The sequence below is a fragment of the Panthera onca genome, chromosome F1, assembly GCF_046562875.1.
Source record: "Panthera onca isolate mPanOnc1 chromosome F1, mPanOnc1 haplotype 2, whole genome shotgun sequence".
NCBI lineage: Eukaryota > Metazoa > Chordata > Mammalia > Carnivora > Felidae > Panthera > Panthera onca.
In genome coordinates this window covers 982,488-1,007,887 of record NC_138355.1, presented here as the reverse complement: position 1 = coordinate 1,007,887, position 25,400 = coordinate 982,488, and the positions used below count along the sequence as shown (strand labels likewise).

Sequence of the window (25,400 nt, the reverse complement as noted above, 5' to 3'; positions counted from 1 at the left end):
GTTCCTAACTATGTTCCTCCTGTCTTTCTTAGTGGTTTGATCATCTTTGGTGATACAATTTGATTTTTTTCTCTTTAACCTTTGTGTATCTGCTATTACTGTGTTGAAATACGATATAAAACTATTATGGACATAAATGTCTCTTTAATCTGGTAACAAGATAACATCAATGTCATTAAAATGCTGTGCACTACTATTAATCCACATTATTTAAGTTCTGATACCACAACTTATTTCTTATGTTGTGTATATATTAAAGATTTTGTAGTTATTATTATTCCCAATACATTTGCTCATTTTCTCATTTACTAGTATTATAATTGATTTACCCACCATAAAACTATTCCAATATTCTATTTATCTATATATTTATTATAATCAGTGATATTTTTACTTTAATAAGATATTTTTTCCCCTGTCCATTTATTTCAACTAAAACTATTGCTTTTATCCCATCTTTAAATCTAGTGGTGATACATTGCATCAAATTTTGTTTAACGAGGGCAATTGTGATATCTCCTTGTTTAAAGGACAATTTTGTCCTATGTTTGATGGACAATTATTCTGGTAATAATATTCTTGTTTGGTAGTTTTCTTTCTCCTAGGATTTTCCACTTATTATTCCGTTCCCCTCTTGCATTAAAGTTTCTAATGTAAAATCTGCTGTCTCACTTCTAAGGGATTGTTGGATGGTAATTTTATTATTATTATTGAATTATATCACATACAATGCTTTATTAGTGTCAGGTTCACAACATATTGATTTAAAAATTATTTTCATTGTTTTATTCTCACTAATATAAATGTAGTCACCATCTTTAATCATACAGTTTTATTACAATATCATTAATTATATTCCCTATGCTGTACTTTTTAAATCCCCGTGACATTTATAGTATAACTTGAAGTTTGTATCTCTTAATCCCCTTTGTGTCCTTCACAAATCCTACCATCACCACTTATGTGGCAGCCACCATTTTGTTCTGTCTACTTATAAGTCTGTTTGGTTTAATTTTTTTTTTAATTTTTTTAAGTTCATTTACTTTTGAAAGAGAGAGACAGAGCATGAGCAGTGGAGCAGCAGAGAGAGGAGACATAGAATCTGAAGCAGGCCCCAGGCTCTGAGCTGTCAGCACAGAACCAGATGCAAGGCTCCAACCCATGAGCAACAAGATCATGACCTGAGCCTAAGTCAGACATTCAACCGACTGAGCCACCCAGGTGCCCCTATTTGGTTCATTATTTTATGTTCATTTTTTGTTTGTACGTTTTGTGTTAAATTTAATATAATTAACTAATATGGTATTTGTCTTTCTCTGATGTATTTCACAATACATGATACCCTGAATGTCCATTCACGTTGTTGCAAATGGCAGGATATCATTATTTTTTATAGCTGACTAATATTCCACTGTACATATGCCACATTTTTATTCATTCATATTTGGATGGGCAATTGGTTTCCTTCCATGTCTTGGCTACTATAAATAATTCTGTAATAAACAAAATATTCACATATATTAGAATTAGGTTTTCGTTTTATTGTATGAATGCTCATGGTGGAATGACTAGATCACTTTGTATTTCTACTCTTCTTTTTTTGAAAACTCCATACTGTTTTTTATTGTGGTGGAACCAATTTACATTGCTGCCAACAGTGTATGATAATTTATACACTTTTTTCCATATCCTTGTCAATATGTATTATTTCTTACAATTATTTTAGTCATTAAAACAGGCCTGAGGTGATATCTCATTGTGCTTTTCACTTGCATTTTCTGGACAAACACTCATGCTGAGCAATTTTTCATTTCATTTCTTTTCATTTCATTTCTTTTCATTTCATTTCATTAACTTTTCATTTTATTTTTTGGTTGTGGATGTCTTCTTTGTAAAATATTCAGGTCATCTGCCCATTGTTTAAATCACTCTGTGTGTGTGTGTGTGTGTGTGTGTGTGTGTGTGTGTGTTAGAGTTGAGTTGTATAAGATCTTTGTATATTTTGATTATTAACTCGTGTTTTTGAAATAATTTTTGCCAATATCTTCTCCCATTTGGATGTGGTCCTTTTGTTAAATTGCCGGGTTTGTGTGTGTGTGTGTGTGTGTGTGTGTGTGTGTGTGTGTGAACTTGTGTATGTGGTTTTAGTTGTGCACAATGTTTATTTTGATACAGTCACAATTGTTCATCTTTGGTTTTATTTCCATTGCATCCCAAGAGTCATTTATTAATTGTTAATGTCAATGTCTAGTTTACTCTTGTTCTTTATTTATTTTAGGAGACATAATTTCATCTTATTCTATTTTTTATATTTTTATTAAAACATATTGTCAATTTAGCTAACATACAATGTATTCAGTGTGCTCCTAGTTTTGGGGATATATTCCTGTGACTCACTGTTACATACAACATCAAATGCTCATCCTAATAAGTGCCCTCCTCAATGCCCGTCACATATTTTCCTCTCTCCCTGACTCTCTTCCCCATCAAGGGGAGTCCCCATCAAGGGAACTCTCCTCCCCATCAAGCCTCAGTTTTTACTCTATATTTAAGTCTCTTATGGTTTGCTTCGCTCTCTGTTTGAAACTAAATGTTCCCCTTCCCTTGTCCCATGGTCTTCTGTTAAATTTCTCAAATTCCACATATGAGTGAAAACATATGATGTCTGTCTTTGTCTGCTTGACTTATTTCACTTAGCATAATACCCTCTAATTTCATCCACATTGTTGCAAATGGCAGGATTTCATTTTTTCTCATTGCCAAGTAGTATTGTATCGTTTATACAAACCACTTTTTCTTTATCCATTCATCAGTTGGTAGGCATTTGGGCTATTTCCATAATTTGGCTATTGTTGAAAGTGCTGCTATAAACATTGGGGTACATTGCCCTTGAATCAGCACTCCTGTATCCATTGGATAAATGCCTAGCAGTGCTATTGCTGGGTCATAGGTAGTTCTGTTTTTAATTTTTTGAGGACCCTCCACACTGTTTTCCAGAGCAGCTACACCAGTTTGCATTCCCACGAACAGTGCAAGAGGTTTCCTATTTCTCCACATCCTCACCAACATCTGTTGTTTCCTAGGTTTTTAATTGTAGCCACTCTGGCTGGTGTGAGATAGTAGCTCAGTGTGGTTTTGATTTGTATTTCCCTGATGATGACTGATGTTGAGCATCTTTTCATGTGTCTGTAGGGCATCTGGATGTCTTCCTTTGAAAAGTTCCTATTTGTGAATTCTGCCCATCTCTTCACTGGATTATTTGTTTTTGGGTGTTGAGTTTGGTAAGTTCTGTATAGATTTTGCATACTAACCTATTGTCTAATATGTCATATGAAAATATCTTCTCCCATTCCATGCCATTCCCATGCCTTTTAGTTTTGTTGATTGTTTCCTTTGCAGTGAAGAAGCTTTTTATCTGGATGAGGTCCCAATAGTTCATTTCTGCTTTTATTTCCCTTGCCTTCAGAGACATGTCAAGTAAGAAGTTTCTTTGACCGACATCACAGAGGTTGTTGCCTGTTTTCTACTCTACAGTTTTGATGGTTTCCTGCCTCCCTTTTAGGTCTTTCATTCCTTTTGAGTTTATTTTTGTATATGGTGTAAGAAATTGGTCCAGTTTCATTCTGCATGTTGCTACTTAGCTCTCCTAGCACCATTTGCTAAAGAGACTGTCTTTTATCCAGTGGATACTTTTTCCTACTTTGTCAAAGATTACTTGGCCATATATTTGTGGGTCCAATTCTAGATTATCTATCCTATTCCATTGGTTTATGTGTCTTTTTTTGTGCCAGTACATACTGTCGTGTTGATTACAGCTTTTGGTAGAAGCTCAAGTCCAGAATTGTGATGTCTCATGCTTTGGTTTTCTTTTTCAATGTTACTTTGGCTATTTCGATTCATGTGTAGTGCCATACAAATTTTAGGGTTGTTCTAGCTTTGAGAAGAATTCTGGTGCAATTTTAATTAGGATTGCATTGAATTTATAGATTGCTTTGAGTAGTATTGATATTTTAACAATATTTGTTCTTCCATCCATGAGCATGGATTTTTTTTTTTTTATTTCTTTGGATCTTCTTCAATTTTCTTCAAAAGTTTTCTATTGTTTTCAGCACACAGGTCGTTACATCTTTGTTACATTTATTCTTAGGTCCTTTATGTTTCTTTGTGCAATTGTAAATGGGATCAATTTCTTGAGTTCTCTTTCTGTTGTTTCATTATTGGTGTATTGAAATGCAACCGATTGCTGTACAATGATTTTGTACCCTGCCACTTAGCTGAATTCATGTATTAGTTCTAGAAACTTTTTGGTGGAGTCGTTCAGGTTTTCTATGTAGAGTATCATGTCATCTAAGAAAAATGAAAGTTTGACCTCTTCTTTGCCAATTTGGATGTCGTTTATTTCATTTTGTTGTCTGATTGCTGAGGGAGCCTAGGACTACCTACACTATGTTAAACAACAGTGGTGAGAGTGGACATCCCTGTAGTGTTCCTGATCTCATGGGGAAAGCTCTCACTGCTCCCCTATTGAGGATGATATTAGTTGTGGGCTTTTCATATATGGTTTTTGTCATGTTAAGGTACGTTCCTTCTATCTCGAATTTCTTGAGGATTTTTGTTAAAAAATGATGCTAAGTGAAATAAGTCAGTCAAAGAAAGACAGATACCATATGTTTTCACTCCTACGTGGATCCTGAGAAACTTAACAGAAGACCATGGGGGAGGGGAAGGGGAAAATTATAAACAGAGAGAGAAGGAAGCAAACCTTAAGAGACTCTTAAATACAGAGAACAAACTGAAGGTTTATGGGGGGGTGGGGAGAGGGAAAGTGGGTGATGGGCATTGAAGAGGGCACCTGTTGGGATGAGCAGTGGGTGTTGAAAGGAAATCAATTTGACAGTAAAGTATATTAAAAATAAAATTTTAAAAATTAAAAATTAAAAAAATCAAGGATGCTGTATTCTGACAAATGCCATTTGTGCATCTATTGACAGAGTCATATGGTTCTTTTCTTCTATTACTGTGTTGTTTCACTTGATTAATTTTGTAATTTTGAAGCAGTCCTACAGCCTAGGAATGAATGCCACTTGATAACGGTGAATAATTTTTGTGTACTATTGATATCGATATGATATTATCCTCTTGAGAATTTTTGCATCCATGTTCATCATGGATATTGGTCTGTAATTCTCCTTTTTTGTGAGGTCTCTGCCTGGTTTAAGAATCAAGGTAATGCTCACTTTATAGAATGAGTCCAGAAGGTTTCCTTCCGTTTCTACTTTTTTGGATCCTATCCTTCTCAAAGAAGCAATATTAAATCTGCTTTAAATATCTGGTAGAATTCCCCTGGTAAGCCAACTGGACCAGGACTCTTATTTTTTTAGGATATTTTTTATAATTGATTCAATTTATTTGCTAGTGATGGGTCTGTAAAAATTTTCTATTACTTCCCATTTTGAGTTGTTGTAGGGTGTGGTGTCTAAGATTTTGTCCACTTCCTCTAGGTTGTCCAGACTGTTGGCATATCATTTTTCATACTATTCTATAATAATTGATTATATTTCTGTGGTGTTGATTGTGGTCTGTTATTTTTCATTTGAGATTTCATTTATTTGGGACCACTCTATTCTTTTTGAGAAGTCTAGCTATACCATTATCAATTTTTTTTTTCATAAAGAAAAAAGGCTCTTCGATTCATTGATCTGTTCTACTGAGTTTTCTTGTTCCTTGAGATAGGAGTGGATTGCATTGTATTTTCTTCTTAGGACTAACTTTGCTGCATCTCAAAGGAAAAGAAAAAAAGGAAAGGAAAGTAATTGAAAGGAAAGGAAGGGAAGGGAAGGGAAGAGAAGGGAACGGAAGGGAAGGGAAGGGAAGAGGGAAAGGGAAAAGGAAAGGAAAGGAAAGGAAAGGAAAGGAAAGGAAAGGAAAGGAAAAAAAGAAAAGTAAGAAGAAAAGAAAAAAAGAAAAAAAAAGAAAAACGCTGGTGCTATTTCCACCACACTAGAGCTGATAATTTGGAGCACTTTGTGATCAGAAGACCTGGTGCATCCATGACAGGAAGGACTGTCTTGGTTCCCTGGGGGAAATGTCTGCTGGCAGAACTGTCCTGGTAAAGAGAACCCGCACGACAGGGGGGTGGTGGATGAGTAGAAGGTGGCTGATATAAGCAGCCCCAGCCTCCACTAGGGGTGTTGAATTGCTCTCTGAATTCTGACCTTGCAAGTGGGCAGTGGGCGAAGAGGGAAGATGGCATCACCTTGCTCTTCTGTCCCAGGTGGGAGATCTCACGCCCACTGTTGTTCAGGGATCCATAACAGAAAAGAAATCTCCTCTTCTATGTCTCAGGTTTCCATCATATTTCTGCCCTCAACTCATCTCTGCCTGGGACATTGACATGCCTGGCATCACAGCTCTCCTGTGTTTTATCTCTGGTGCATGGCTGGTATTAAAAACTCCAAATCTTACAGGACTCAGCAAGCTGTGGACCCAATCCCCTCCTCTGGAGGAGAGCCTCTCACCACTACACCTGGTCCCTTCTGTGCTGGAAAAACAATTGTATGCCCGAGCAAGGGCCTGGAGTTTATGGTAACGCACAGGGAAATCTGTGACCAGGTTATGTACCCACTGTGTGGGACTCTGTCCTTGCTGTTGAACAGTTGCTCAAAGGTACCAGGGGGTCTTTTGTTCTTGAGAGACTATAAACCCTCTTCCAAATGTACTCCAGGAGGGGGAACATTCTCTGCCAGTGCAAACCAGGATTTCCCCACAGCATGCTTTCTGCTCTGTGCCTCTGCCCCAACCCCAGGAGCATCACATCCCACCAGGTTTGATTCTGGAAAATGACACACACTTATGAACTCTCATAATTTGAGCTCCAATGTTTGCAAAAATGTGCAATATTAAATTCCTCCCAATTCCCAAGTTAAATTATTTGGGAGGAGTGCTTTGATTAAGTGAACCCAATGCAGTACTCTCTCTCCCCTTCTGTCTTTCTCCTCTCTGCAAAAAGAGTTCTATCCCCTCTTTGACACTGAGTCTTTTCTCACCCCCAATTTATGTCTCCACACAGAATGCCTGCCACGTCTCTCACTCAAATTATGTACATTGTTTTCTTAATTCTCAGATCTATTTCCTAGATGTTCAAAATGATTTGTAGTTGATGTAGCTGTGTACTGTGTACAAGGGAGAAGACAAGTCCAGGGTCCCCCTACTACTCTGCCATTTTGACTACTTTTGCTATTTAATGTCTTATGAGTTCATATTTCTGTATGTGGCCAAAGAAAGAGGTCCATTCTTGGGGCATCTGGGAGGCTCAGTTGGTTAAGCATCTGGCTTTAGCTCAGGTCACGATCTTGCAGTACGTGAGTTCGAGCCCAAGGTCAGGCATTGTGTTGCCAGCTGAGAGCTTGGAGACTGCTTCAGATTCTGTGTGCCCCTCTCTCTTTCACTCTTCCCCACTTGCACTCTGTCTCTCTCCAATGAATAAACATAATCCATATGTACATAGATATAGATATATAGATATATTGATATATAGATATATACATACAGGAGGATCCAGGCGCTGAACCCACAGCAGGACAGTGGTCTCCCCGAGGGCTCAGTTGAGGGCACAAGGGAGGGTGCCGGTCAGGATCAGTCTTTGGCTGCCAAGGCCACACAAGTCGATGGGACCCTGGTCGGGGAGGCCTCAGGAATCCTCTCAGGCAGCTGCAGCCAGGCCTGGGAAAAGACATGGTGAGCTTCCAGGTTCCCTGCTGAGTGATCCTGCACCGCTTCTGGACCCTAGGTGCGTGGTGTTGTCAGACTTTTCTATTGGGTCCCCATGGGGAGAGAGCAGTAGCTAGGATTAGGGTTTCGTCCATGGAGTTCGCCAGGGCCGAAGTGACTCCGGACTCGTGATCTCCCTCGAAGTCTGAAGTGACGGCCCATGCGATGGGGCAGCTCTAGTGGAGGGATAGGGTTCGAGGCTGGCTTAGGTTTCGGTGGAGGGTTCTGGTATTGGGGTAGGGTTAGGGTTAGGGTTAGGGGTTAGGGTTAGGGTTAGGTGTTAGGGTTTAGGGTTAGGCTTAGGGTTAGGGTTAGGCATGGGTCTGGGGTCCCTGAGATTTGAGCTGTTAGGGGGGGATGCAGCCAGGTAGGGCCCATCTTCTGGGGGTCTCCCTGCTCCCTGAGGGGCAGGGAAGGGTGTCAGAGGTCTGCTGAGGGGGCCTGACGCCTCCCACCAGCAGGCTGGGGCCAAGGCATGGCCAACTTCAGGTCTCAACCATACCTTGGCCCGAGGTCTCAATCAAGAGAAAATGGGGGTTCACTCCAAGCCTGTGCCACATTGCAAGAAGGGGGCCCACAGACCTCTCAGTTGGACCCTGAGCCCATAATAGCTGCTTCTAAAGAATCCCTACATGGGTGCCCAGCTGCCTCTCTGCTGACTGCCCCCTTATCTCAGGGAAGAGAGCCACAACCAGTCCCGGCCTGCTGACTCCCTACCCTGAGGCCTGCCCTGCCGAGGCCTAGACAAGATCTGGCCCAGATATACCTCCCAGGCTATAGCATGATCTCTCATTACCCGGCACCTTGATCTACAGGAGTAACTTTCTGTATACATATAAAAATATACAGCTCTGAACAATAAACTTCTCAAAGCAGAGCCTATTTTTAGAGCTATGCTTACTGAACCAGCATCCAGCATTTCCCTGCTTGTCAGCAGCTCCCGGCGGGATGGGCAGGCGCCACAGGGATATGTAGGCAGCGCTTAGGAATGGTGGGGTCTTCTCAGACCTCTCGAGCATAGCAGGAAAGGGGCCATTTGGCTGGACGCCCAAGCTGGCGGGCGCGTGGCGGTGGCAGCCAGCTCTTGCTCCTTGCCCTCTGGTCCTGAGCGCCCTGCACAGCTCTGCAAGGTCTGCCTCCATCCTAATGTCATGACAACATGAGTGACAGGGAAAATCTCCAACCCCAGCTTCCCTGAGCCTCGATTTCCCACTTGCCTGGGGTGGGGGGACGGCCACCACTTCGAGGCAATGTGATGGAGTCAGGTGAATGGCGCCCTGGCAAGGAGCCCTGCAGACAGCCAATACCCTGCCTAATTAGAGGGAATTATCCAGGAAGGGCCTCGGCAGCACCCTTCCTCAGTTGGGGCTTGTTCTCATCCGCGCACAGCCAGAGAGAAGAAAAAAGTCTGCTGTCCTGTGAAGCCAGCGCATGCAGCCAGGCCCTCACCCTGTCCTGTCAACATGTTTTCCAAGGTCATCTTTCTGGCCCTGGAGAAGTGGTGGCTCCAGTCTCCCCAGCCCAGGCCTCACTCCTAAACATAAAGAAAATCTGTCTCCAGCCTGCTGGAGATGGGCTGGACTGTCCCAGTTCTCTGCTTGTGAGTCAGTCCCATTAAAATAACCCGGAGGACCAGAACGGGCTTTGGAGATGGGAATTCAGGGTCCTGGAGACAGGGACGGGTGGGAGGGCAGCCCTTGGAACCTGCAATCAGATATCCCTTGAATGTTTATGATCCTGGGGGCTCCCATGGGGATGAGGGTCTTGGTTGTTCATAAACACTGAGCCCAATGCAAGGCCAGGGGAGGCCCCGCATGGTGCATGGGTGCCTGCCCAGGGGGTCCCATGGAGCTCAGAGCATGGCAAATGTGGGGAGGAAAGGGGTCACCCAGGCAGGAGGGAAGGAAAAGGGGTTCTAGATCTACAAGTGCCACCTCCACTGTCTCAGTCATGTCGAGCTCTTGGGTCTCTTCATAGCACACCTCACTATCTTTTTTCCATCCATTTGTTCTGTAAGTCTGTCTCTTGCTGTGAGAAAGCTGACTCCAGAAGGGTGGAGGTGTGGCTGCCTGTGCTACTTCTGTTTCTGGATCAGGCATCCCCAGTGCTGTGAACAGGGCTTAGCACAAGCAGGTGCTCAGTTAGTATTTGTGGATGGATGGATGGATGAGTGATGGATGCTACTGGTGACTAAGGAGCCCACATGAACCTGGAAGGCAGTATCACTCATCTGTCCATTCAACAAACACAGAGAGCTCTATGCCAGGTGCACCCTCCCACAACCGCACCTCATCTGACCTTCTCCCCTGGACCAAGGGCCGCGGGACCAAACCCTTCTCATTTCTTTCTAAGACCCTTGGGCGGCATCCCCTTATCACACTGTCCCCTGGCATTTCAGCTGGGCCCCCTTGTTCACTCCCTGTGAACCCAGGGCAGGGCTCACTCCTCTCTGGTTTGCAAGCAGGGGCCCCGAGGCCTGGAGGGGAGCGAGGCTTAGCTGGGTCACTGACACACTGCACAGCCGAGATGGGGCTCACTCCCTCACCCTGCAGCTGGGCCTCAGAAATATTAAACGGCTGCAGAATGTTTCTCCGAGATACAGATATGTGGTCTGCACCCAGAACACTGCTCTCCAGGCCTGAGTCACAGGGGGACAGGGGCTTCATGCGGTCCCACTCCTTGGGGACCCCGGCTCAGTTCCCCTGGGCCTACCTCTGCCCTGTGCCCATCTCCCACAATCCTGGGAAGGCTGTGAGGCCAGGCCGGCTCTGGCGGGACAGCAGACAGGAAGCAGAAACAGAGTCTCACTCCATAAGTTGGTGAATGTGCCCTTTTACTTAGGCTGAAAGCCAGCTGGCAAAGGGCTGGCCATGAAACTCTGCACGAGGGCAGGCGCCCGGGGCCGACACAAACACCCTGCAGTCAAGTCCAGCCATGGCCTCGGCTCGGTGAGGGGCCAGTCCTAGTGGCATCGCCATTAGTCCCAGAGCAGTTGGTTTTCAACTTACCTGGGATCTCACCGTACATCCTGGAGTCCGGAGCATTAAGCTGGGGATAGGCCTAAACCAGGAGAATAATCAGGCTTCAACACCAGTCCTGCAGTCAAGCCCAGGATGGGCAGCCTTTCCACAGAGAGGCTATGAAAAAGCCCTTTATTCTCCCCAGTGCTATCTGGGCCAGGCCAAGGCAGGGTGAGGCCCATCCGGGACCCTGAGCCTTGCCGCCGGGGCAAAGCTGGGTGGGAGGCCTGATGCTCCCCTCCCCCATACAGACACTGTAGACCTCACAGAGCTCCCTGAAAGCCAGAGAGTCTCTCTGCTCATGGTTCACGGGGTCTCAACACAGAGCTCCAGGTCAGCAGCCCTGGGCCTAAAGAGTATTTAAAAAAGAAACAAACAAAAAACCCTCCAAAGCTATAATAAATCACCACACTTGACATCTAGAAGGTATTTTTTCTCCTTTAAATGCAAATCCAGGCTTCTGACTTTTCTTGGGGAGAGAAACGGTTGAGGATCTGGCCATACTGGGCCCAGGGTCCTGCCTGATGACAGACAGAGCAGGGGTAGCCACACCCAGATGGGGCATGCTCTTCCTCCGCCCTAGTCCTCACCGCTCCCTATTGCTCGCCATACTCGGCCTGCTCCTCCCCCATTGGCCACCTTCTTGCCTGCTGCCCTGCTCACAGAGGACCCATCTCAAAGAGCAGCAGTCTGATCTGCGGACCCAGGCTCAGCCATTCCCAGGGAACCTGATTTAGAACACCAAGTCCCGAGGGGCAGGATCCAAGACTTCCCACAGTTCTGCATGGCTAGTGGGAACGTCAGGGCCTTCTGCTCTGCTGCATCATGTATTTAACTTTTACAAGACCTTACCAATGTAATGCCACCACACTGGTTCTGATCCAAAACCACGTGGCCATCATAGCCACCAAGCCTCAATTTCCCAGATGCCCTCATTTCTCAGTTCCATATGGTCAAGATATCATTTGAAAAACCCTCTGATGGGGCACCTAGGTGGCTCAGTTGGTTAAGCGTCCGACTTCAGCTCAGGTCATGATCCCATGGTCCGTGGATTCGAGCCCCGTGTCTGGCTCTGTGCTGACAGCTCGGAGCCTGGAGCCTGCTTCAGATTCTGTGTCTCCCTCTCTCTCTCTGTCCCTCCCCCGTTCATGCTCTGTCTCTCACTGTCTCAAAAATAAATAAACATTAAAAAGAAAAAAAAGAAAAGAAAGAAAAGAAAAGAAAAGAAAAGAAAAGAAAAGAAAAGAGCCCTGTGATAACCTGGTGTTTATTCTCAAACTGGACTCTCAGGTGGTCTCCTGGGGTTGGAAGCTCTGCTCTGCCCACCCTCGGCCGCCTCCTCTGCCTGTCTCTGTATTTGGAACAATGCCCTCATGGCTCCAGAAGCACCCACAGAGAGTATGGGGAAGATCGGTGAGATCAGACCATGTTGAGATGAGGTTCCCACTTCTGGGCTGAGTGACCTGGGGCAAGTTACCTCACCTCTCTGGGCTTCTGGTTGTCTCATCTTTGCAGTGGGGATCATTCCTGCCCTTCTTGCCCAACAGAAATGTGGGAATCAAGAGGGGACACACTTTGCCAGCTACAAACCCCTGTGTAGGCATGTGGGGCTGTCTCTGCTGTGCTCCCACTGCTGATCAGAGAAGAAGGGCTCAGTAGAGAGTCTTTTGCTGGGATTGTCAAGGCCAAAAAGAGGGATTCAGGATAAGTGTCCTCCAGCCAAGCACCAAACTAAGCACTTCCTGCTTGGGAAACCAGAAATGTCTCTTGTGGATCTGTACAGAGCTTTATACTTTCAGAAGCCCCTTTCCCTGCATCCTTCCCACTGCTTACCTGGTCTCAAGCAATAAAGTTTACAAAACAGCTTCCCTGACTATGATCTCATCTGTGTATGGCATTGCCCTCTTCCTTTTCTCTCTATATAGCTATTTTCTATATACTCTGCCAGACCCTCACCCCCAGCTAAGCCAGGGTAGTCCTTGTTGGTTTTGACTTTTTACTGCATAAAGACGACCAGAGCTTCCAACCCCTGGGGCTCACTCGGAAAGATTTTTCAGAATACACACACACACACACACACACACACAGCCAAAAATCTTCCTGGCTGAGCCAAATTAAATACAGAGGCCTCTAGTTATTTCCATACGTGCAAAATGGACTCAAATAAAGTAGTTCTCTGTGGCAGGCTCCAGCAGACAGGGCTGGGCCAGGCCCCAGGGATGCCCAAGGAGTGCCGGGCGGGAGGCACAGGCTGGGGAGGCTGGCGCTGGGAAAGAGTGTTGGCAGAGAGGAGGAAGATGCCCGCTGTGCAGGCCTCGCTGCCTCCGCCCCACCCTGCTGGCCAGGGCCAGGCATGTGGCCATCTGGGAGCCTGGGACAGCCTCGGCCCCAGCTCTCCAGTCCCACCCAGACTGGCACGCATACTAAGCTTGCCTACCCTCAACAGCCAGAAAAGCACTTTCTAAATTGCAAATCGCTCAAGTCTTTTCGGGCATAAAATCTTTGTCATGGTCCAGGCGTCTCAATGGGGCACTTCCTCTGCCCTCCCACAGGCTCCCAACCCACCTCCCAGACTGCTGCCTCTCCCACTGACCCCACCTCACTCCCAGGCTGCAGTTCTGCAGTGCTGTGACTCCTGGCCTGGCCCTGGATGTGCCACCCTGGGGGAGCAGAGCCCACGAGAGCCCACGGGACTGCTCTGCCCAGCTGTGAGCTGACCCTAGGAGGCAGCGCATTTCATGTGTCTGGGTCCTTGGGGATGAAAACCCACGTATAAAATATGTAAATGAGCAAATAAATGAATGGACGACGGCGCAAAAAATACTACGCTGACAACAACAGATGCTCGCACAGAAATAACTCGTAGCGTCCTGTCACAATGTTTTAAAACAGATTTTCATTCTTTAAAGCAGTTTTAGGTTCCCAGAAACGCTGAGCAGAAAGTAGAGATATCCCATATTCTCCGTCATCCCCCGGCCCCACGCATAACCTCCCCGGCTCTCACCTCCCCAACCCTCTCTGTGCTGCATTTGCTAATCCATGGACCTATACTGACATGAGGTTTTCACCCCAAGTCCACAGATTACAGGAGGCTTCATTCTTGGTGGTGCGGGCAACCACTACTGGAGACGGATGCAGCGTCATCTCCCCATTTCATGGATGGAGAAACTGACGTGCAGTGGGGCGATGTGACTTAGCACAGCCCACACAACACCCACGCAGGTGACTGAGGCACCGGGCCAAGCACTTCACGCCCCCCACCTTCCGCATGGTCTTCCCTCTCCTGGGAAAGCCTCCCCGTCACCCGCCGCCCCCCATCTGCCCACGTCTGGGGGAAAGATGGAGGCTCAGGGTAGGGAGCACCAACCCCTCAACCTCCTGCATCTGCAGCTTTGGCACACGGCCCTCCCCTGTAGACTGCCTGTCTGGCACCTGGCAGAAAGGGGCTGTGTGACCTTGGGTAAGTGACTTGGCTTCTCTGTGCCTCCATCTGTCGGCCGTAAAATGTGGGTACTGTCTATCTCACAGGCAAATGATAATGCAGACACAAATCCTCAGCCTGGGGCCTGTCACCCAGAGTGCTCAGGGTAGCTGCTGTTATTATCACAATACAGGATTATTACTCCCCACGGTGCACGGGGGCCATGGGGACTAAGGGAGGGACTCTAAGGCTGTGAGTGTGCAACAATGGGAAGAAGCCTTAAGCACACCCTTTGTTCACAAGTAGGCGCTGGACCCTGTGACCCAGCCCCAGCACGTGCACCTGAGGAGAGCAAGGGGTGAGCTGACAGGGCATGGCCAATGCTCAGAGCAGAACAGGGATGGGACTCAGGCCCACGGTTTGTTTTTTTAACTAAACTGGGTTGAGGGCCCACTGGGTGCCAAGCACTGTAAGGTGCAAGGGGTAGTATATGTTCCTAAAAATATATCAGAATATTATTGAAACTAATACAGGAATTGCAACTAAAATTTGCCAAGCACCTGTTATGTGCCAGGCTCCAAAAGCAGCACCATTAGAAGCAGCAGGGTGGAAGAGACCACGTGGTGAGAAGGGAAGGGGACCTGGCAGAGGCCTAGGGAAGCCCGGGACTGACACAGTGTGGCGGGAGGAAGCCGGGAAAGCCTGGTCGCTTAGGCCAGGGAAGAGCGCTCAGAGTGTCCAGAGGCCAAGCAAGGTGAGGGACCAACCTGTCTCGGGGCAAAGGCAGGTGCCACTGCCCAACTCTGCCAGCAGGCAAGGGGCAAGGAGGGCAGCAGGCGGGGCCTGTGGAGCCACTCAGCAGAGTCCCAGTCCTGCCTGGGGAGCCGAGGCATGACGGCAAGAGCCTGGGGCACTCCTGACCTGATGCGAGCCCAGGAAAGTCCTCGCCTGATGGGGACGCACGAGCCTGGCCTCCCCTAGCCACCTGTAGACACAACGCCTTTGACACAGACTTCTCTGAATTGGGCAGGCATCGCTTGGTCTTCAAGGCTGGGAAACTGGCCCGGCCTCCAGCTTCCCCAGTTGGGTCAACGTGGCCAAGGGTTGTTTAAGGAACTCTACGCTTTGTCCTGGGAACCCACCCCAACAAACTAGACATCTCCGCCTCCACACGACAGGCCCTTGACTAAAACCATCAAAATGTCTGGGATGTGCTTTGAAATAATCTGGGGGCAATGAAATACAATTGTCCATAGGGGTCATCGTACCATTCTCTCTAGTTCTGTGTATGTTTATAATATTCCATAAGGAAAAGTTCAAAATAGTGCTAAGAATCTGCTATCCACATCAAGGCCTTCCCCGGGCCATTTCGCCAATTTTTACTAAGTAGGAAAATAAAAACAAAATCCCAGTTCCTGCACATTTAAGTTAAGGCTCTTAGAAAAGTCAGTGGCCCCAAAGAAACAGAGAGGAGTTTGCATGGCTGCACCTCCCCTGCTCCTTCCTCCTCTGGTAACAGCAGAGGAAAGAGCTGCTTCCCCAAACACTTCCTTTCCAACCACCCCCCCTCCCCACCCCTGCATGGGACTAATTGCACTTCGGGGTCCAGTCCAGGGCCTGTACGGGGAAATCACGGCAGGAATAACAACTGTGGTCGATACCAATTAATAAGAACCGTAGGAACGACTGGCATTTAGTGAACACCTACTACAAGTCTGGCACCGTTCTAGCCCCCCCTTTCTCGTCATCTCCGTGGAGAGTCATCCCAGGGAATGTGGAAGACAGTTCTTACACCCAGATGACCTCCTGGGGCTGGCAAACACTGCTGCTGGGGTTCAAGGCCACTTGCCAGGGCTTCCAAGGGTCCTCTGTCAACTCTGCAAAATGACAGTGCACCTCTGTGCCCATCTGAGTGCCAGGGCCCAGTGGGGTCCTGCCGGTGCCCTCCCTCTCCTCTGCCCACCATTCTAAGGCCCAGACTCCCCCCACCTAGTGATGTCAGGGAGCAGGAAAGATACATTAACCAGAATACCAAATGACCTTCTGCAAAGCTTGGGCATTATTTTCATTTTTGTCTTGGTTTGCTTATCCGTAAAGTGGGAATGCCACCAGCTACATCCTAAGGGTCTGGGGAGGTTCAAATAAGGTAAGTGTGTAAAATTCAAAGGCCACCCAAATGTCAGATACTATCATTTTTATTCTGTGGCCTGTTCTGGCTCCGGTCTCAAACCTCTGCCAACTCCAGACCCACCAAAAACAGTTGTGGCTTTGCTCAAAGCCAGCTGAACCCTTTCCCTTTCATACCAGCAGGTTCTAGGCACTGTTGTATATGCCACCCACAACCACCTCGCACGATCCCCAGTCACAGAGGTGGCCACCTTGCCCTGGCCATTCATTCACAGAGGAGCAGAATTGGGACTCATGTCAACTTTCTCCAGCCCAAATGTCACCTTCTTCCCGCTGCGGCCAGCTGCCTCACTGCCTGGCAGCTGGACCAGGCTGGGGAGGGCAGGACAGCACAGTGAAGGACCCAAGGCCAGGCTCTGGAGCTCTTAGCTGCATTTGGCACCAGGAGCAACCCCAGGTAGACCAGATGCCACACTTTCCCTAAGTACCAGATCTCAGCACAGGCATCCGGCCGAGAACTCCGGAGGCCACCATGCCCCACCTCAGGGGCACGGGGCTGAGACATCAGCCTCAATGTCCCCACTCCTGAAGTGTCCCCAGGGGGCCTCTCCATCACCCATGGTGCAGACCATTTCCCTGTCCTGTCTAAGAAACCTTCACTCTAGCTGAGAGCCAAGCCACCTTATTTTGCAATTTTTCCAACACATAGGCAAAGCGATTCCCAAAATGCTTTGGACCGTCCTCTCTTAGCAGGCTACAAGCACATGCACAAGCTTATGGGCTTTCATCGCCTGTCACCAAGGCTGCGACTGTCTCACTCGTGAGCAGCACCACGACCCTCGCGTGGCTCCCCTCAACTTGCACCCCTCTTCTTCCTTCTCACTCTTACCCCTGGCTTTGTCTGTGGCCAAAAGGAGAGAAGATGCATTCCTGTCTAACAACACATCTCCCCTGAATGAGTACCACGGTCCAATTTCAGCACAGTTGGACCTGGAAGCGCTGATGTCACAGCTAAAAGCTAGCACCTCTCGGGTGTTAACTGTGTGGCATTTAAGCACTTCACATGGATTAATTTGTTTAATCCTCACAGAAACTCCCTTGGTTCCTACTGTCACCTATGTTTTACAAATGGGGAAACCAAGGCACAGGAAGCCTGAGGACCATGCCTGAGATCACAGAGAGTGTGCGGAGCAGAGCTGGGGTTAGGGCTATGGGCGGGCTGGCCACAGAATCTGCTCCTGTAACACTGGGTCAAACGTCCTTCCTCAGCGAATGACCACAAGAGTCATGAAGCCCATCCCTCTTCACAGAGGGGAAACCAAGGCCCAGAAAGGGGATGGGAAGAGGTGATGGGCGCCGGAGCTTCTAGGGAGGCTGAATGCCAACAGCCAGTTAGAGCCAGCTCTGCCCAGGCCTCTGGAGGGAGAGAACCTTCCAAGCTTAGCAAGAATCAGGATGGATAGTAACAACCACAATGACTATAATTAACATTTATTGAGCACTTACTGTATATAATACGATAAGGCACGGTTTTAAGTGTTTCACGTGTACTGACTCATTTAATTCTTGTGCCACCTAGCCTCCCTGCCAGAAAAAGGAAAAGCAAACACCAGTTTCTTCCATCTTTTAAAACAGCCACCGGGGACAAAGTATTCATGGTGGTGGACAGACCTGGACTGGGCTTGGGCAACAGGTGATTTTGGGGAACCTGAATGAGGAGGCTGTCTCCTAGCTGGGGATTCTTCCAAACTTTCCAGTTTATTAACAGTCCTTCTCCTCTCTCGTGGGAGCGAGTTCAGCAGCCCACATGCATGTGTGTCTCCTAATGACGTCAAAGGCCCTGGCCTTGGGTTTCCTCACCATGCAGAAGCTGGTTGTGTTTGCACTGCTCCTGCAGAGAGTCAGGGGACAGCTGGCTTTTGTCCCCAAGAGCCCGGTCTGTGCTGAGGCTGGCCTGGGGCAAGTGTGCTCCCTTCAGACTGCACAAGTGCTCGGGACCAAAGGGCTTGGTCTCAGATTCCGGTTGGAGCATCTGGGGGAGGAGCTCTTGGGGTCTGAGGGGTCTGGCGAGACCCCAGGGGGGCCCAGAGGGTTGTCATCAAACCAGCCTGAGGCTGGGACATTTGGGAACATTTTGGAAATGATGACACCAGGGGATACCAGACACACCTGTTCCATGGCTTGGGAAAGATGCAAAAGACTCCATTGTGACGTGACATATTTTGTTAAAGGTTATTTAATCCCAGAGGAGGCAAGGGCTGGCTAATGAAGAACATAGACCCCAAAGCCAGGCAGACTGAGTGCAAAATCCCAGCTCTAAGACCTGCCGGCCAGTGACCCTGGGCAAGTCACATAACCTTTCCCCAACTGTTCCCCAAATGGGGACGGAATGCTATTATTATTATTACTACACTGACCTTTGAGCAAAGAGGAAAAAACAAATGTGGCCATAGTTTCCCCATCCAGACAAACAAGGAAGGACTCTTGCTATGCTTCTGCATCTGGGCCTTCAGTTCAGATTAGACTGTCACCATGTTAGGAAAGCGGCAAACCAAGGAAAGAAAACGGAAAGAATGACCCTCTCCATCAAGAAGCAGGGAAGCCATGGCTACGTTCAAATAATGCATAAAAGGACATTAAAGTCAGAGCAGCTAGGACCATGCCTTACCCTCAAGGACAGGGGTTGCACAAAAAGCCATGCAGTTCCAGGAGCCACTGAAAAAGAAAACCGCTAGGAGCCACTTTAACTCAGTAGCTCTCCAAAGAGAAGCGGCAGTGATGATGCTGATGTTGACAGCTGTCACTTGTTGGGGCATCTAATAGGTATAAGTCACCTGGCCAAGCTTCATATCCCCTCCAGGGAGCCCCATCTCATGGATGGGAAAATCAAGGCTCAGACAGGGGAGGCAACATCACCGAAGCCACACAGCTGGGAAGAGGCAGAGTTGGTTTTGTGCCACACCGAGGCCTGTGTTCTGTGGCTCCGGCTTCTCTCTTAGCATAACGTTTCCAAGGGCTGCTCTGTGCTGTGACACAGGGCACCACTTAATTTCTCTTCGCGGCTGCATGGCACTCCGTCATGTGGACAGACCCCATTTCATTTGTCTGCTCATCAGCCAGTGCGCAGCTGGGACAGGCCTTTCCTCACCACCCAGGTCACGTGCCCTCTCTGCTCCCCTCACTTGATAAGCCTTCCCGGTTTTATCCTTTTCCTTTAATCCCTGGCCAAAGGCACCTTCATCCTTTTGCTCTGTTTACTGTTTCTGTCCACCCCCCTCAACCCCCACCCCGAATGTTCGGCTCCATGAGGTCTGGGCCGCCGCCTTACTCCTTGCCATATTCCCAGGGCTCTGGCACGGGCCTGATGCAGAGCAGGGGCCCAGCAAATATTTACTCGCTGGCCAAACGAAGCCTTTTTCCAGCGAGATGCCCAATCTCCCTGCCCGGCTCGGAGGACATGTGCGGCCCTCACCAAGTGACCCAGCATGGGGATCAGTAACTCGAGGCTCTGGAGCCCCATGTTCCTCCTCTGTCCAGTGGGATAGTGGCCTTCACGGGTAGACCTTAGCTGGCTGGATGGGAGGCTGTACATGAGCATCCGACACAGTGCCAGGGACAGAGTAGGTGTTCAACCCCACACAAAGACTGGAAGGGGGGGATGGGGAGGGGCGGAGGCGGGGGGAGGACAAGGCTGAGGCAGTAAGTCCCATGTATGAAAGGGTAAAGCAGCTGCCAGAAGGATCCGTGTGTGCTTAGGGAGGTGGCAGTCCTGCCCAGGAGCTCCTCCCCAGTCCCATACTCAGCCCCAGACTCTGCTCAGGGAGGGACAGGGATCGTCTGGGCCTGTCCAGAAGGGGAAGGAGGTGGGGAGGGGACTGGAGACCCATCCGCAGCCTCAGGGAATCCTGGCCACTGCAGGCTCTCCCAGGACGGCAAAGCGGATGGGTTAGGGGCCCTGAGAGCAGGGCCGCGCCCTCCCGGTGTGTGTGGGTGTGTGTGTGCGTGGGTGTGTGTGTGTGGGGTGCATCATCGGAAGAGGGGTGTCAGCTCCAAGTGGGAAAGTATTTCCTTGTATCAGAGCTGCCCAGGCATGGTCCATGCTGGGAGGCGGTGAGCTCTGTGTCCCAGGAGGTGTGTTCACACAGGGCCTCCCGCGGAGGGGCAATCTCAGATGGCTAATTGTCAGGGAAGCGCCCTGGAAGTTTCCAGAGACCCACTGCCAACTGCTCCCAGGCCCTCCTCCTCAGACACACCACAGTGGGGGAGGGGTGGGGGCGGGGCTTGCTCAGCAGAGCCCCCTGCCCACCCCACCCCCCACAGGCACCCCAAGCAGGCTGCCTCTGCCCACCAGGCAGCTCAAATGTCCCATGGGCCCTCAAGGCACAAAACGATCTCTCGTTCCCAAAATAACACCAGATGCAAAAGTGATTTTCCAGCCTGGCCCTGGAGGCTGAGGATTACCAATACCACAGACTAAGGCTTCCGACAGACAGGGCCCTGGAGGTGGGTGCTCAGAGACAGGGCCACCGCGCGGCACCGACCCTTCCCCGGCAGGCCTACAGGCCCGACTCCTTTCATCCCAGAACAGCCCTAAAAGTCACTTACACGTTAGAAAGAGACTGTGCAGGGTTTCGAACCCAGACAGGCCTGACTGCCAAGCCCGTGTCCTCCCTACTCCATCACTCCGCCTCTTCAACACTGAGGCTGAGAGGGAAGAAGGGAGCGGGTATCACAGGGAGACGCTCCGCCGGGTGCTGGGCCAACAGAACCCATCTGTGAGTTTCCCAAGGAGCACCTAGCTGGCACCGTTCTCCTCTCATTACCCGCTGCCCAAGGAAACGGGCCCAGAGGGGGTCTAGCAACTCGCCCCAAAATGTACCTCATACAACCTACCGTTGTGCTCTGGGCCCCGGCGTGCCCGGCTCCTAGTTGTGGTGTCCTCTCTCGGAGGCCTGGGGCTGAAGTCCCAGAGACCCCGTCCCTGGCTTCTGGGCTGCAGTCGCTGAACCCCTGGGCAAGGGGCCAGGGCTGGCCGGCCAGCAGCCCGCTCCCCGCACATACCTCTTGCTTTTTCAGATGTGAGCAGGTCCGGGCCAGGAGTGACAGACCCAGGCGGAGGGGAATCTGAAGACGCAAGTGGAAAACTATGTGCTGTCCGATCGCAACCCTCCAATTTGTCACTGTAGCTGCCGCCAGCCCCTCCTCAGGCCGCAGACCTGCTGACTCAGGTCTTCCCTGGCAGCTGAGGGGTCTGGGATCCCGCCGAGGGCCTGCTCTGTCCGTCTGTCTGTTTGTCTGACTTTGGAGCACCTTCCACCCTCTCGGGGGCCTCCTAACAAAATGGGGTGGGGGGGTCTGGAGAGCAGAGCAAGTCTCCCGGAGCCCCCTAAGGGCCATCCTCCCCAGCTAACCATGGAAGTGCCCTGTACTTACAGGTGCTAAGTGCGGGTTTGGGGGCCAACCCGGTGCCAATTACGATGTCTGCACCCACCCAGAGCTGCCTTCCAGCCCTGCGATGCTGTCGGGCCACCAGGCCAAAAAACACTCTTGGAGGACTTACCACGAGCCACGCGAGGCTCTACCCCACAGCCCTGACTGGTAGTTAGCCCCTGTGCCTTTACCCCTGTGCTGTACATGTGGCAACTGAGGCACGGAGAGGCTGGTCTGCCGGGCTCTGTGAAGCTGCGCAACTCCTCCTGAGCGCGGGAGAGCCCCTGGCAGAGCACGGCTGGGCCTCCCAGTGCTGGGCCCCCTGCATCCTGTAAACAGCCCTCGAGGTTTCCGTAGTGCCAGTCCCCGGAAACCACAGGAGAGAATGAGACACAGGGAAATCCAGCTGAGGTTGTAGGGAAAGGCACACAGTGCTCTTGCCAGAGCCCGGGGACTCACCCCCTGCCTGGCCTGACCTCCAAGGTCCCCACCCAAGGAGGCCTATCCCAGGGTCTAAGGAGGGACAGGTGGCCGCTGACTCACCCCTGGGGTGAGCTCTCCTCTCTCTACTCCCATAGTCAGCCACATCCCCATCCAAGAGAATGCCTCTGCCCTCTCTGTCTGCCCCGTTCTCCTAAAACCAGGCCCCAGGCCTATCTCTGCAATGTCTCTCACCTTCCCCCACACACCTGTTCAGGCCAAAGGCCCAAGGTCCCAGACACTCTCACTCAGCAGCAAAGGCAACTATGGCCATTGTAATGATGATGTCCTATCACAGTGAGTGTGGGCTGAGGGGCTAGGTTTCCCCTTTCTCTTTGGCTGCCAGGAAGCTCAGTAATGTTTAGCTCAACAGAATGACCTCAGGACCCTGTTTATCTCTGTTCCATTCTATTTTTTTCCCGTAGGTCACGGCATTCTGTTCTATATTGTGCTTACCCTGTTCCGGATATTTTATTTTATTTATTGTAGGTATTTCCTATAAGTGATCACAAATATTTTGGAGAGGAAAAAAGGAAGGAAGGAAAGGAGAGTTAATATAGTTTATATACCAGGTGATGAGGGCGGGAAGAAAGAGGGAGCATCTTCCGATCCCTACCCCTTTGTACAACCTCCCCTTGAAGTAACAAATATGCCCTTAGCTAGTATCTAAATAGATGTCTTCTTTCCAGCCCTTCCAAGCAGCTGCCTCTAAGCCCCGCCCTTTAAAATCCTGGCCCCACCTAATCCCCCTTTACAGATGAGCCCCAGACTTGCCTGAGATCACACAGGATCCAGCTTCCCACTCCCTGGTCTGGACCCCTCCGGCAGGTGCAGAGGCGGGAGTCAACCCAGAGATGTGCACCCTCCCCAGGGGGCAAAGAGCCTTGCGCCCCCTCCCCCACCCCATCTCCACTGACAAGCACAGGGGCTCTGTTCCAGCCACTCCTCCCCATCCATCTGGCTGAGGGGGGGAGGTACCGAATGACAGCAGCGGTAATCACACCTAATGTTTACCCCGAGCTGGCAGTGTGCCTGGCCCTGTTCTTTGCACACCATCTCATTTAATCCTCATGCTAATCCTGTAAGGACCTGCAGGCGGGAAGCCATGGCCACAGAGATGAGTCCCCTTCACGCCTGTGCTAACGCCAAAGCCAGGTATGAACTTGGGCAGCGCGGTGCCAGAGTCGGGGCCGAATTCTCCGCCACTCGGTGACTGCCATTGACAGTCACACGAAATCGTCGTCTGAAGGGAGGAGCGTGAGCCCCCATTTCACTGATGGGGAGTAGGCTCTGAGAGGCTAGGGGACGGGGCCAAGGTCACCGGCTGTGTTCAGTGCCGGCATGTTACGTAACACACGCCCGTTTCCGTGCTCACTTGGGACAGACACACTACCTGCCAGACACACTACCTGCCCCTGGCATACTCCAGTGGGCACTCCGGGTCCCGGCCAAATGCCTGCACACTCCCTAACTAGTGTTCCTCTGTCCTCCCTCCCTCCCTGCTAGAGACTCTGAGTTTCTCCGGAGGGCACCAGGCATGACCTTTCCTGCCCTCCATCCTTGCTCCCCCCCAGGCTGGAGCTGTCCTGGACCTCACAGAGTCAATGCAAACCTGCCGGCCTGGTGCCCAGGACTCCCCTCCCGCCAGGCGATGGCCAGGCACAGCTGCCTCCAGACACACATCCCCTGGTACCTGAGGGTCCTCACGGAGATGCAGTATTTCCACATAAGGCTCCACACGGCACTGCCACCGCCCTTCATGCCTGGCTAGTTGGGAGAGCCGGCGGCTGAAGGACCCACAGCCATAGCCCTCCAACCCTGGACTCCTCCCGGCCGGGGGCTGGCTGTCTTTGCTGGCTCTCAGGTCACTTCCTTCTTCATGGTGGGAAGAAGAAAGACAAGGCCTAAAAGCCAGGAGAGGGGGGAGGCACTGGCTCCCACTGGCCACTGTAAGTCTCAGCCACCGGCCTTGCTGTCCCCAGGCCAGCCTCTGCGAGCTGGCCTGTCCGTCTGCTCCAGACCCTCCTGGTTGAGCAGCCCTCTCGCACCAGACCCCGTGGCTTCTGCACAACCTTGCGCCTGCCTCCTGCCAGGAGACAGCGGTGGCTGTGGGCCAGGGGAGCAGTGAGTCATTCGGAGCAGGATGGGTGAGGGGCATCTGCCAGGTGAGGGAGAGTGCTGGTCCTGTGTCCAGAGGCTGGCCTGGGACAGCAGAGGCTAAGCCCGAGAGGGAGGGAGGTGGGCAGGGAGGCGAGGGCAGGCCCACATCCTCCCCCATCTCCCCAGAGGCTTAAACCCAACACCCACCCTGCAGCCTGGCCCACCCCAAGCAGGGACCAGGAGCCAGCCAGGAAGGGGAAAGGGGCTGTTCTGCCTGCTTGGCTCCTGGCGGGGAGCTCGGGGTGCACGGGAGACAAAGGAAAGACGAAGTCAGGGCTGCTTCCTGGGAGAGTAGCTGGCCCATGAGGGTCTCCGTCTGCTGGGAGAGACAAAGTTCCCAGGCTTGGCCAGACCACTTCCTCACCCTGTGACGGATGATGCTGTGTGTGGCTGGCCCCTGTGACCTTCATTCCTCCCTGACCACCTCGGGCTCAGGGAGCCCTGGGCAGTGGTGTCAGCTCTCCACGGGTGGAGAACCAACACGTCCAGTTCTCCCAACGGCCTTATGATTTTATCATCAGCTCCATTTCCCATGTGAGGCAACTGAGGCACAGACGGGGGAAGTCACTAACCCCAGGTCACAGCCCTAAGAAGCGGTGAATGTGGGATCTGTGCCCTGGCAGTCTGGCTCTGGGAGCAGCAAGCGCACGCCATCTCTTCTGGGTGGGAGTGGGGGGTGGGGGGTGGGCTGGAGGGCTTCGGCCCCTCTGAGCGGCCGTGGGGCCTGGGCCTGAGCTGGGTCTGGGGCATTTCCAGACCGGGGTCCCAGCTGGAGCTCCCGCCCCTGCTCTCCACCCCCTACCAGCTGTTCCTAGGCCCAGCCCAGGGCAGGCAGCTGGGGTTTCCCAAGCAGAGCACCCAGGTACAATGACTCACAGCTCAAGGTCTGCATTCACAGAACCTACTTCTATCCACCCACAGCCCCCAGGAAGTCCCCCAGGGTCAGGTGGGTCCAGATCTCGGCACCCTGCAAGGCCCTGGGCATCAGGCAT

At 50.4% G+C, this 25,400-nt stretch overlaps 1 long non-coding RNA gene across 1 annotated transcript in view; it reads right to left on the bottom strand.

Moving 5' to 3' along the window:
* The window catches only part of LOC144614857 (uncharacterized), a 715,444-nt gene that overhangs the window by 652,877 nt on the left and 37,167 nt on the right, over positions 1-25,400 (bottom strand). Inside the window, exon 2 of the long non-coding RNA XR_013553092.2 lies at positions 7,550-7,722. This is a non-coding gene — a long non-coding RNA (uncharacterized LOC144614857). The remainder of the gene's footprint in view (positions 1-7,549; positions 7,723-25,400) is intronic.